This window comes from Triticum dicoccoides, chromosome 3B, assembly GCF_002162155.2.
Source record: "Triticum dicoccoides isolate Atlit2015 ecotype Zavitan chromosome 3B, WEW_v2.0, whole genome shotgun sequence".
Taxonomy (NCBI): Eukaryota; Viridiplantae; Streptophyta; class Magnoliopsida; order Poales; family Poaceae; genus Triticum; species Triticum dicoccoides.
The window spans coordinates 838,698,323-838,712,714 of record NC_041385.1 but is presented as its reverse complement, the minus strand read 5'-3'; positions in this window follow the sequence as shown (position 1 = coordinate 838,712,714).

Below are 14,392 nucleotides of genomic sequence, written 5' to 3'. Positions count from 1 at the left end.
CCCACCCCCCACCTAAAATCAGGGGGGAGAGATTAGATGCTTTGTGATTTGTGAATGCCACGTGTCATTCATTAGGGCGGGTCTCACCTGCTAACCGTGAGACCTGGTCTCATATAAAAATTTTTCCCATTGTTCATTACCAAGGGATGTTGTACATGGCAATATTTTAAAACCTGGATAAAATAATCGAATAAAGTCGCAACTGGCCACCCCCTAATGCGTTGACTTTTAGATCACACTTTTAGCGGATAATAGTTTTTTAGAGACAACTAAGCTAGTGTATTATACATTAATACATCCATTTTACTTTAGTATGTACATATAACTACTAACACACATACTCCTTCTGTCCGGTGAAGAGTGTACGTTTGGCTTTAAAATTTGACCACAAAAAAGTGTACTTTTATCTTCCCAATGCACTTTAAAGTAGAAAACATGTTTTTTTATCTCATCACGCGGTTATCAAGACCAATAACATTCTACACATGGTCTCCTTAATTTCTACATGCACTTAGCTCATTGAGTGTTGGGTAATTAAAGAGAAGAGAGATGGTGGCTTGCATATTTCCAATATATTTTCTACTTACTCCATAATTTGTACTCCCTCCGTTTTTATTTACTCTGCATATTAGAGTTGACTGAAGTCAAACTTTGTAAAGTTTGACCAAATTTATAGAGAAGAATATAAATATTTAGCATAACAAATCTATATGACGTGGAAGCATATTCAAGAACGAATATAATGGTATTGATTTGTTATTGTATACGTTAATATTCTTGTCTATAAACTTTGTCAAAGTTGGTAAAGCTTGACTTTGACCAAACTAATATGCGGAGTAAATAAAAACGGAGGGAGTACTAAAAGTTTTATATGTATACTTTTCACCCTGACGATGTTAATTAAGTGTTCAGGAAGTGACTCGTTATAAATATTTGCATGCAATAGATTGGCTTAGTCAATTGGTTGTGTACATGCCCAATCTGCATGAGGTATAGAGTAATTACGAGTCAATATGTCTGTGTAATTATTGAAGCATGAAGTTGGAAAGTAGGGGGCGGGGGAAATATCATAAAGGAAGGCTTAAAAACAAGAATGCACCTAGTAGTCTAAAAAAACTAAAAAGTTGAACACAAACTAAATTGAGATGGATGAAGTCCATATGCTCAATATTTATTTCGGTAGGTTCCACTTTAAATAATTACACTCCACATAGACAAAAATCTAATGTGGCATGATGTTTGATTTAACACTACAAGAAATATGTCAACTACTGACCTTCTGTCAATGACCCTGGAAGAATTGGTCATAGATCTATGACCATTTCACACCAATTGGTCAAAAGCTGTTCGGGGGGCTCCAAACCCTAAACCATTGCGACCATTTTGGTCAGAAAGGTCGTAATTTCCTTACACGAAATGGTCACAAAGCAAACAGTGCTAGTCCGCTACCTTATTTCTAGTTGTTAATGAACAATATATATGGTCATAGCCTTGTAGATTGTGGTGGGTTGTGATGACTAGGCGCCATCTCATCAGTTTTGCCTATGTGTCATGTCCATGTGGCAGTTTTTGCCCTAGGTTGTGAAGCAACCTATATTTCTATTATTCCAAAAATTCCCAAAAAAATTCTCATAAATGTTTTGGATCATATCTTCATCAAATATGTCAAACACATTCCTTGCCTAGTTCAAAAATAATTCAAAAATATTCATTTTCCTATTCTGTTCAGAGCAGCACTTTGTGAAGGAAGTATCACTTTGGCATGTCCAAATGGTATCCATTTTCTAGAGTGCTTTCCTATGCCCAAATAACCATCCTCCACCAAATTCCAGCTCAATCCATTCATTATTTTGAGCCCAGCTTCAACATTCGTATTTATGTCCAGTGTGGTACTTTGTAAAGCAAGTACCACCTAGGATCCTCCTTTTGAGGTGAAAATTTGTGAAGACGGTCTTCTTAGTAACTGATCATCCTCAGCCAAAACTCACGCCCATTAGCCATGTGCATTTCCCGTACCGCAAATCAAACACTTGGCTGCTTATTCATGTTTGAGCATCGATCGGTCTCCTCGTGAGAATCTTATGTTGTGATTTTCTTCCTAGCACCTACCTAGGGAGTGACCAACCCACTAGACATGCCTAGGCTGCCCAGAACACATGGCAACGCCACGGTCACGCGGTGACCACGCGGCGGGCATGCGAGCTTACACGCTCTAGAGTTGGGGCCCTCGACCACCATCCAAATCTCGATGTCTCGCCATCAAACCATGTATTTCTAATTAAATAGATACTTATTTACCTAGAAATGATTTTTGGAAAAAATAAAGAGCAAACTATGAGGCAGTTGCAGTTCAAATTTGACCCGCTTCCAGCTGAATCGACGGGAATTTGTCTTTTTCACCAGAGGTGGATCAAAAAATTTGACACCCAACCATTTTGTAAATTGTGCATTAAATATGGCCTAGTATTTTATAAAATTTATTAGGTCCAATTTTGCAACAAATATATGGTAGGTCCTTCAAAAAACTCATTTCAAGCACTCAGAAAATGGAAAATGGTTTTTTCGTCCAAAGAAAATGAAAACTTCCTTAGGCAACATTGTTTGCCATTCCAATATGCACCCTTGTGCACAATATAAGATCATTTGAACAAACTATGCCATGAATGTGGCCATAAGATTGATCATTTGGATTGAAAGCCATGAATCTCCACACTTGATAGCTCATTTCTGAGAACACTTTTTTAAAATAATTACTGTATTACAAGTTTATTATTTTTCCTGGAAACTTGGTCACATATAATGACACAATGCGAAGGTTTTCCAATTTTTTGATTGTTTTTGAATTTTTTATGCCCGTTTCAAAATGCGGTCAAAACGGCGGGTTGACCGTTCCTAGCTAGTGGTTGAATCTTGGAATTTTTTTGGTGTTTCTATGATTAAATAGATACTTATGTACCTAGAAATGATTTTTGGAAAAAATAAAGAGCAAACTATGAGGCAGCTACAGTTCAAATTTGACCCGTTTCCAACTGAATCGACGGCAATTTGTCTTTTTCACCAGAGGTGGATCAAAACTTTTTTCACCCAACCATTTGGTAAATTGCGCATTATATATGTCCTAGTATTTTATAAAATTGATTTGGTCCATTTTTGCAACAATTATTTGGTAGGTCCTTCACAAAAAAACCTCCTTTTGGGCACTCGAAAAATGGAAAATGAATTTTCCATGCAAAGAAAATGAAAACTTCCTTAGGCAACATTGTTTGGAATTCCAAGATGCACCCTTGTGCACAATATGAGATCATTTGAACAAACTATGCCATGAATGTGGCCATAAGATTGATCATTTGACTTGAAAGCCATGAATCTTCACGCATGATAGCTCATTTCTGAGAACACTTTTTTAAATAATTACCGTATTACAAGTTTATTATTTTTCCTGGAAACTTGGTCACATATAATGACACAATGCGAAGGTTTTCCAATTTTTTGTTTTTTTTTGATTTTTTTATGCCCGTTTCAAAATGCGGTCAAAACAGCGGGCTTGACCGTTCCTAGCTAGTGGTTGAATCTTGGAAAACTTTTGTTGTTTCTCTGATTAAATAGATACTTATGTAACTAGAAATGATTTTTGGAAAAAATAAATAGCAAACTATGAGGCAACTGCAGTTCAAATTTGACCCGCTTCCAACTGAATCGGCGGGAATTTGTCTTTTTCACCAGAGGTGGATCAAAACTTTTTACACCCAACCATTTGCTCAATTATGCATTAAATATGGCCTAGTATTTTAGAAAAATGATTTGGTCCATTTTTGCAATAATTATTTGGTAGGTTCTTCACAAAAAAACCTCATTTGGGGCACTCGGAAAATGGAAAATGGCTCTTTTGTGCAATGAAAGTGAAAACTCCCCAAATCAACATTGTTTGGAATTCCAAGATGCCCCCTTGTGCACGATATGAGATCATTTGAACAAACTATGCCATGAATGTGGCCATAAGATTGATCATTTGGCTTGAAAGCCATGAATCTTCATGCATGATAGCTCGTTTCTGAGAACACTTTTTTAAAATAATTGTTGTATTACAAGTTTATTATTTTCCCTAGAAACTTGGTCACATATAATGACACAATGCGAAGGTTTTCCAATTTTTTGTTTTTTTTGAATTTTTTATGCCCGTTTCAAAATGCGGTCAAAACGGCGGGCTTGACCGTTCCTAGCTAGTGGTTGAATCTTGGAAAACTTTTGGTATTTCTCTGATTAAATAAGTACTTAGGTACCTAGAAATGATTTTTGGAAAAAAATAAAGAGCAAACTATGAGGCAGCTGCAGTTCAAATTTGACCCGCTTCCTACTGAATCGACTGAAATTTGTCTTTTTCACCAGAGGCGGATCAAAACTTTTTACACCCAGCCATTTGGTCAATTATGCATTAAATATGGCCTAATATTTTAGAAAATTGATTTGGTCCAATTTTGCAACAAATATATGGTAGGTCCTTCACAAAAAAACTCATTTTCGGCACTTCAAAAATGGAAAATTGATTTTTCGTTATTCGAGGAATAACACTACTAATTATTTGGAAACTTAACAAACATTGTCATAAAAAGAGAAGAAAACTTACCACCGGGCGTCGTGGTGCTGCATTGGAGCTCACGCTGCAATGGAGCTTCGCTGGCCGCCGTGGTGCTGCGTTGGTAGCGCCTATTGTTAATCAATTATGACCATTTTAGATGGTCATAACGTCATCAAAGCCTACACTTTGTTCTGATTGGTCTATAGGCATGTCACACGGATCAAGCATTAGAGACCGTCGGATACTGCCAGATCCAACGGCCCACACCCCTCACCCTCTCCCCCACCCACACCCACCTCACAGCAGCTCCCCCTCACGTACACCACACGTCGTTGAGGGCACTGACATGTGGGCCTAATTCCTCATGGGCCCACTTGTCAGTGGCCGAATGCCTCCCTCTCCCCCGCACACCACTCACCCACCGCACACCACTCCTCCCCCCTCTCCCCCTCTCCCCCACACACCACTCCTCCCCTCGTCCCTGGATCCATGCGCGTGACCTGCAGCCCAAACCCTAACCCCTCCCGTCGGACCGCCGCCGCCACCTACGGCGCCAGATCCCACCTCAAGCTGCTCCTCATCGCCTCGCTCCTCACCTTCCCCGCCAACCACCCGCTCCGCGACCACCTCGTCGCCACCACCGCCTCCTCCCTCGCCTCCGTGATCTCCGCGTCGCTCTCTGACCACCGACAAGATCGAGCCATACCTCTCCCTCTCTCCCATGGCGCCAGATCCGAGCCATCGTTGAGCTAGATCCGCGCCTCGTCGAGCTGGATCCGCGCCTCGTCGAGCCTCCACGGCCACATCGGGCCTTCCGGATTCGCGTCGTCATCGAGCTGGATCCGTGCCTCGTCGCGCGGCCTCGTCTGCCTCCGCGGCTGCGTCGCCGACTTCTACTTTGTCGCCAACCCGCTCACCTTTTACCACGGTCGCCGTCCATCTGACCTCCCCACGGCCTCGCCGGGAGGCCCGACCCTCCCAGTCACACCATGGCCAACTTCCACAAGGTAACCCCTTCTCCCACTCGGCCAAATGGGTTATTTGATGTTTCTGAGGTAGTAACATAGTTTTGAGATGCAAGTGATGTTGATTCTGTTCATCTAGGTATGTTTAGTTGATTCATATTTCCCATGTCCTTGTGCAGGGGAAGTTTTCATCCCTACAACAGAGTAGAAGGGCTTCACTTCATCATACCAGCCAGGAAAGGTGCGTGGTGGTTGCAAGCCATGGAGGGGAGGCGGTCCTGTTCAACATCGGTCACACAAACCACCACAGTGAGCTACTGCTGCTCCTCTCCTTCCTTTGCTATCCATGCTCTGTTTCATGCCATCGTATAATGGATGATTGAGGGTCAGTTAGGATTCTTAAAAAATGCCTTAGCTATCAATGGAACAAAGTACTACTGGATTGAAGTTTGGCTAAATGAACTGATGATTACAAATTACAGTCCTGGTCATTTATGTCTTTCATCATGTAACTTTGGACAATACAGGATAAATAAGAAGTTATTAACTGCAACCTTGTTGTGCATTGAGATGTCATCAAGAATTTTGATTAGGAAGAGCTACCAATCTTAGAAGGAATAGTTTTGAATTTGAAGAAAATCAATGTATATGTTCTTTTCAATTGGTTGGTTACTTTCTATCATGCTTTGCTTATGTTATCATAAATGGTGATGTGTGTTTAGGTAGGCAGAGCAGAAAGTTTTAAAAGAGCACAAATCATGTGGCTTGCAGCTTGACTAATTGAACACCTGCTGCTGCTATTGTGACAACACGGCTGGGTTGTCCAGTGGGCTGTGCCTGCTTACCTGGTAGCAGTGGCGGCTGCTACAAGTTTTCTCCACTGCTACAGCTCATCTCCAAGTCCTATAGCCTGGATCATCTCTGTCACCAGCGCCTACAGCCTGTATCTGAAGTCTGAACCTCTCTTCTGTACTCCATGTTTACTGAATTTCACTGAATTTACAGAATGTGCATGTGAATCTCAAAAGTATCCATAGTGTGTGTGTGTGTGTGTGTGTGTGTGTGTGTGTGTGTGTGTGTGTGTGTGTGTGTGTGTTCGAGTGTAGGAGTGCAAATGGGCACCCATTAGGGTATTCTGTGACCCTCTTTAGTTCAACTAAATGAACTGAATTTTCAGAAGTCACATAACTTTTAAAATTTTAGTTTATTTGGATAAACTAAGGAGGTTGAGAGGTACTCTGAGCGGCATAAAGTTGCATCCCTACTCAAGTGACTATTCTGGTTGTAGATATAAAAATTATGTTGCAAACCGATAATTGTATTGTAGATAACTATAAAACAAAACCTACTGCGTGTACTTCTCTTGGGGAGTGCCTGTAGAGCTTATTATTCATGCCTATTTATGGTCAAATTAGAAATATATTCCATAGGTCCAATGTGTCTTTATGTTTGGCATCCACCATTCACTGGCATCTGCCATTCTGGTTCTAGATATACTAACATCGCTTCACTCAAATTTGACGCCCAGCTTGTATTTTTGAAATGTTTCCTTCTGCTAGATTTGACGCCCAGCTAGTATCTTTGAAATGTTTCCTTTTTCTTGATGAATCATTAGTTGTGCTTCTAATAATGTTTTCGCCAGTACCTTAACTTTGGAGCTGGCTATTTACTATTTTCAGTGTACTAACCAATCCTCTTTTCAGGTTGTCAATTTCGAGCTAGCTATTTACTGTCAGTGCATTCAACAACCTGACCTCCACGGCTCCATGCACGGTTGACTGGTTGAGCTCTGAGCTAGCATGACCATGGAGGCGGCTCTCGTCAGCGTGGCGACGAGGGTCCTCAAACCTGTCATAGCGAAGCTGATCGTTCAGCTTGGCAATGCGTACTAGCGTCTCCACCCTCCCTCCCCTCATCTGATGTTTCCTTACCATCCCTGAGTCCATCTCTTACAAGTTGCATGATTACGCCATTTTGCTATTATACTGGGTAGTAGCTATTGTCCTGCTCATGCTCCTGTTTGGTTGGGGGTGTTGATGAAATGCTAGGGTTAATTAAAGGGTTCTTGGTTAGCACTCCTTTGAAGTTTAGTTTATTTTCTCACAGTCTATCATCATGCCTTAAGTTTGGTTGTTGTTCTGAAATGTACACGACTTAGGTTTTAATCAATTGGCATGTTCATGTTAGTTGTTATGGAGTAAATATGATAAGACAGTGGCAATTGAGAAACACCACTACTAGTATAACTCAGCTTTATTTACTAATCATTAGGTATCTAGTACTAGTAGATTCAGAATATGCAGTCCTAAAAATTAAAGGACGCAACAGTAAATGAGTTAAACAAAAATATCGTCTGCAAATGTCAGTTTGTGTTCGATTTGATTTGGTTTGCTCTGTTGCTGAAGCTCCTCTTTGCTCTAACCATTTTCGCACCAAATGCAGAATGTTCTGTTTTTATTAAGCCCTGATGTTTAGCCCCGATTAGTCTTCTTATTTAGCCCTGATGTGTTAATTTATGGAGTTGTTACTTCTTTGGTAAGATTTATTTCCTTGCTGTAGGCATAAGAATAAGCTGATATGAACATAATAATGATACTCTGCATGCTATGAGTAAAGTGCTCTATTTTCTTGCGTCACCTTGTATGAATGAGTATATCGTCTTAACTATCTGGGGAACAAAAATCATTGTATTAGCTGAATTTGTGTTATCATTCTAAACAACTTGTCCTTTTTTTGAACGTTCTGTTCATAATATGTTGGCTCCAGTGTTTTGATTCTTCTCTTCCGATTCATGTAACAGGGCGACGGCCGAAGGCATGATGATAGTTCTATTGCTGTCCTAGTGTAGAGAAGGTGGCCTAGTCGACTATGGTCGTGTAGTTAGTCATGCATAAAGTTTCATCTGACTGGAGCAGGAGCCAGTTTGTGCTCATTGTCAATTCTCATTGTGATTGTCCCTATATCTGTGTGACTGATTGTATTTGTATCTGTGTTATTACACTAGTAGAGCTTGTAACTGTGTCATGACAAAAGGAGCCCAATATATCTGTATGATTGTGATTGGTTCTTGTTGTTGTTATTTGAAATATTACTTGTGTTTTTTGTCTGTTCTTATTTAAACATGGTTATTTATTTCTGTCAAATTGTAATCTGAATAATATGATGCTACCAAAAGGGTCCCACTTTAATAGAACCTGGCAACCAGGACCCGTCTAACTAGTGGACCCTTCTTTTGGGAAAAAACAAAAAGGCCACAACCCAACAATAAAAAGGTTGCAACGTTGGGCTTGGCCCATGAAGCTGATAAAAAAATGATAGAAAAAATATATAAAAAGGCCGAATTGTTGGGCTAGGCCCATGTAGAAAATCGAATTGGACCAGGCTGAATCTTGTGCCACATCAGCTTGTGATGCTGGATGCCTACGTGGCCCGGGGAGGTTGCTAGTGACCAAAACGCCACAATGTACATATTTTGGTCATAAACGTCTACGACCATTCCAGAAGAAAGGTCGCTATAGTCAGTTTACGACCGCCAGCTTTTGACCTTCTATTTTTGGTCAGAAAAAAGTCACAAATGAAAACCATGACCTTTCAGTGACCAATAGTGGTGGTCACAAGTTGACATATTTCTTGTAGTGTAATAGCTAAAAACACATTGCATACAACTTGACCAGACACGTCCACACAATAAACTAACGGGCAAACAAAGTACTCCCTCCGTTTTTATTTACTCTGCATATTATATTTGACGAAAGTCAAACTTCGTAAAGTTTGACCTAGTTTATAGAAAATAATATAAACATTTACCATAACAAATATACATGATGTGAAAGTAAATTCAACAATGAATCTAATTGTATTGATATGTTATTATATACGTTAATATTTTTGTTTATAAACTTTGTGAATGTTTACAAAGCTTGACTTTGACCAAAACTAATACACAAACTAATTAAATTAAAACGGAGGGAGTAAGAAAAAAACCCACATCTATAGACTGGTCATAGCCGACCGTGTCCAAGTCAAGTACCTATACAAGTGTGTGCCGATTGGAAAACCAAAATGTAATAAAGAGAATAAGGTGAACATAGCCGACCGTGCTAGCGATTTCAACTAACTCAAAACAGTCGGATTCATCTAGAAAAAGCAATTTGGAATGCACGTGATGACCTCGTTGCTGATATCATTTATGAATTACCAGATGCTATATCTTATTTGTTTTTCATTCACTTCGCCAAATTAAAAAAATCATATATCCATATCAACCATAGTCAAAAAACACGGGAAATTAAAACATACATATTAAAAAATGTAATATAAATAAATATAGATATTCATATGTAGTCAAAAATACATAAACTCAAGAAGAATATTGTACGTGGAGGAAATCTGGTTTACATATAAATTCAACCTTATACTTGGATGTATAATTAGGATTAAAATGAATAGTCTGATTAGGACCATTTGATATCACAATGCATGCAATGGCATTGGTTTAATATCAATGCAACATTCCATATATAAACATGCTTGGATATGTTAAGATTTGTCAACACATGTAGATTCATTGGCGGACGTTGGCATGAATAGACATTTTGAGCTGAGGTACTCTTGAATTGGCGATCATGGGCATAGTTTAGGACATCCATAAATGGCAATGGAATAATGAATTATGAAGACCCAGTATATTACGCATGTACTAGGACCGGGTGCAAGATATGAAAATAATCTGACTAATAGGACATGGCACGTGTGCAAGTGACATAACATACTAAGTATTTTTTTTGGTAGCAGAAGTAAAGATCTGGTGAGAAAATTTATGTCAAGTGTGTAATTAGTTATCTCGATTATGCTTAAAAGTATCATTTATAAACAATCACATGTGCACATTAAGAATGTAAAGCATGGTAGGAGCAAGTCAAATGGGATATAATAGAATAATTTCAATAATCTTATAATTTACATGATAGCCATGAAACTATACTAAATATGAAACTAAAATCATTTCGAAGAGTATGTCAAACGTGATGATGAAGTTGAACCTCTACTCCCCACTGAAGTGAGTTTTACATACTTGGTAACTACATTTCCATAGAGAAGCAAGCAGGTAAAATAACATAATAAATTAGTTACAGTGTAATTCTATTTGGAATTCTTAATTACATTGTTACATTTAGAATATACTATATATAATATTTAAAGTAAGAAATAAGAGACGGCGACAAACAGGCTTCAAAACAAAAGATGTTCAAATGACAAAAGATACATTAATTGAATAACCAATAGTAACGTGATTCCTTTCTTATAGCATGCAACATGTAATACCGGGAGAAGGTCAGCATAACTTGCCCAAGATTTATAGACATGCATGTTTTGATTGCGACAATGAGAAAAGTAAGAAATATGCATAAGATGTATCAACATGAATGGTTTTAAAAATATAAGAAAATAGAACGAACATACTAGAATGGAGATGGGTGGAAACATTCGGACGTGATGTTTCTCAGCCCGAGCTCAAATGAGCTCGGGTGAACAGTAAATTCCAAAAAAACAATTGAATTTTTTTCTGGCAAATATTGACAAATTTCTGGCTTGCAAAAATTTCATCGTGAAACAACATTCATGGAAGTCATGGCAAAAAAAAACGATGCTCCAAAAAGTGCTATTTTCAAAAGCATTTTGGAGTGTTGATTTTGCTATTTTTGCCACTACTTCCCCGAATGTTCATTCATGACGACATTTTGCTAGCATCCAGAAAATTTGTCAATGTATGCCACCAAAAAAATTCAGAAGCTTTTGAATATGTTTTCATTTTTTTGAATTTACTATTCATCCTGAGCTCATTTGAGCTCGGGAGTAGAATAGGATGAGCCCATTCATGCTTCTTTTATTACTGGGAGATTCAGTTCATGGTTACCCGAACTGAATAGGATGTGGTAACTTGAGAATGACCAAAAAAATACACACAAGCATATATATAGCATAGAGAGCTCCATGATATTGATCCCAACAAAAGAATTGGTAAAGCAATGTCAACCTGTCATGTGTTTGAGCAAGCTTATCATGCAAGTGAAGTAATAGGGTGTTGTGCAAGCAACAATATAGTTTGGCAATCCAGTCAAACAAAATAAATGTTGGTGCACACATCATGTAGAATATCTAGGAAGTTATATTAGTTGTGCTGAGGATTAGAACCTGAACAAACAGCATGGACACAATTTGAAAATATACATGGATGCCGAAAGTGCACTAGAGATAACCGATTAGGAAATTTTGGTGAGAATATGTACGACGCGCTGAATACACCATGTTAGCTAGCTTGCCATAATGGAAACGGAAGTATGATGAGCGGGAGCAATTAACTAGATGCAAGATATTGCACCAACATACTTGCAATAATGCTAATGATAAGGTGGATGATGAAATATAACACAAATGTTTATATGGTCTAGATGGTTGAACATTCTCTCTAAAATATACTTTAAAGATAACATAATGAGTTATAACTCCCTATTCAGGTGAATCACAAAAGTATAAATTAAGAACAATACATTCCATCATACTTTGACAATATTAGGTATTAATGTATAAGGATTAATACAATTATAGCTTTATTCGGCATGGATAATATTCCATAGTACCATTATTCATAATATTATATAGAGTTAAACATACTATAGATTATCCCAAATTGTAAACAACTTTAATAATAATATAAAATCTAGCAGCGCAAATGCGCGGATAATTGTGCTAACTACTCAATAATAGAGGTTAAAATAAGATTCACATGCACAATTGTAGAAAACAGAAGGCCACACGACCAGTATTTAAAAAATGTACATTAATTGGACTCCCTTCATTCCTACTTACCATGCACATATTTTTTTCTAGTTTTTCCGAATTATCTAGGGTATTATGGTTCCCACACAGATGATTCTCTATCTTTCCAATACCCTTATCTTGGGTAGTACTACCAATGCATATTTATCAGTGTTCTTTCCATAAAATGCTCCCGTGACATTAACTATCCCACCATGCATGGTGGAAATCAATGCATGCATATCATTAACTATCTGAACGTCTAAACCGAAACAAGGCACCACCAGATGACGAGGACAAGCTCGTCCAACTACACATCCAATGGTCACTCTCCACCACTCATTTATATGCGGGCTCGAACTAACAAAATTAGATACTCACTTCAGATGGGAATATAAGTCGGGCACGATTTCTAGGTCTTCAATTTTACAAGCAAATAATATGCCACAAAAAAAATGGTAAGAAACCTGAAAGAACATGCGGTGCCCCCATGTTTGGTTTCGGTAATTGATGACAATCTCTAAGGACTAATGGTTGCCTTGAGTTATACTTGAAGGTTTTGTCCATAGGCTTTTCTTGAAGTCCATGTGTTGGTTTCAAGGAGTTTATGAGTTGACCAAGGTGCTATTAAGGAATTATCCAAAGATTGGTCATATGAGTGTTGAGCTTATTGCAAGCATGTCTTGAAGAAGAAGGTTGTGTGATCATTCATGTTTACCTTCAAGACATCATCCAAATAAAGAGAGTTGCAAAGATTCAAGGTTGATCAAGACTAAGTCAAGAGTGAATCAAGTTGATCAACTCACAAAACGTAGAAGATGTACCGAGAGGGATCAAGTGATCCCATGGTATGGTAAGCATTGTCAATTGTAGTTTATGTACTAACCCATGGTCTATGTGAGAGTTGTATGTGGGGTTAGGTACGTATCCATGGGCTTGCGTCAAGAGGAAGATATCATACAACCCATGGAAAGGATGACATCAAGTGGTGATCGTCATCAAGATTGTCATGTGCAAGTTCAAGTGGAGCATCACGAAGAGATCATGTGCTTGAATCTTGCCATCCATTGTGGTGTCAATGGACTTGTGAAGATGTGCCGAAGAGTGGCTCACCCATAGTGAACTATGGGGGAGCAATCATCTAGTCTTCATCGAGCCAACGCAATCAAGAAAGGTGGTCCAACTTGAGGGAGTCAAGATCGTCTTCATCTAGCTCAAGTGGACCATGTGCAAGGCAAAGGTTTGCCCTTGATAGGTTTTCTATTTTACCGGTCGCGTGGTGGTAGTTGGGAGACCGAGTTATAGGATCGTTTGCCGTACTATCAAGGGGGGCTCTCAAGTTGGTAGCTTGATCGTATCGTTAGTAGAGAGCTCAAACCATTGCATCCTTGCATCATGTTTCTTGGTTCTTGTTTGGTTATCTTTGTGAGTCTTAGAGCTTATGGTCATCTTGATGACAAGCTTGAGTTCATCGAAAATGGAGTTTGCATGCGTCTTCTATGATGTTTTCGGTGTTGGAGGTTTTACCGGTCTTATCCGATGAAGGGTTCTCACCATTTTCTTATGGGACTTTTCTACTTTGCTTATTCTTGACATTTATTTCAATATTGTGTTAGCCCTTGTTGCTAGCTTTCCAACAAACTTGGTTTCATCAAATTCGGAGTCCGTTTGCAAAAGTTGTATCAGTTTTGGTGTTCTGAAAAGGCTGCAGCGGTACTACCGCGAATTGGAGCGGATGTAATTTTTTACTACCGCTCCAGAGCGGTACTACCGCAGCTCCTACAGCGGTTGTACCGCTCCGGACCAAAAACTTGTCCCAAGTCCTGCGGTGGTAGGCCCGGATGTAATTTTTTAGTACCGCTCGCAAGCAGTAGTACCGCTACCCTTAGCAGTAGTACCGCTACCCCTAGCGGTAGTACCGTGAGGTCAAGCGGTACTACCGCTCCGACAGTTCTTCTGGCCTTTTTGCCTCCTCGCTGTTGTGTTTCAAAGGGGTACTACCGCCCTAGCGGTAGTACCGCTCCTTGGAGCG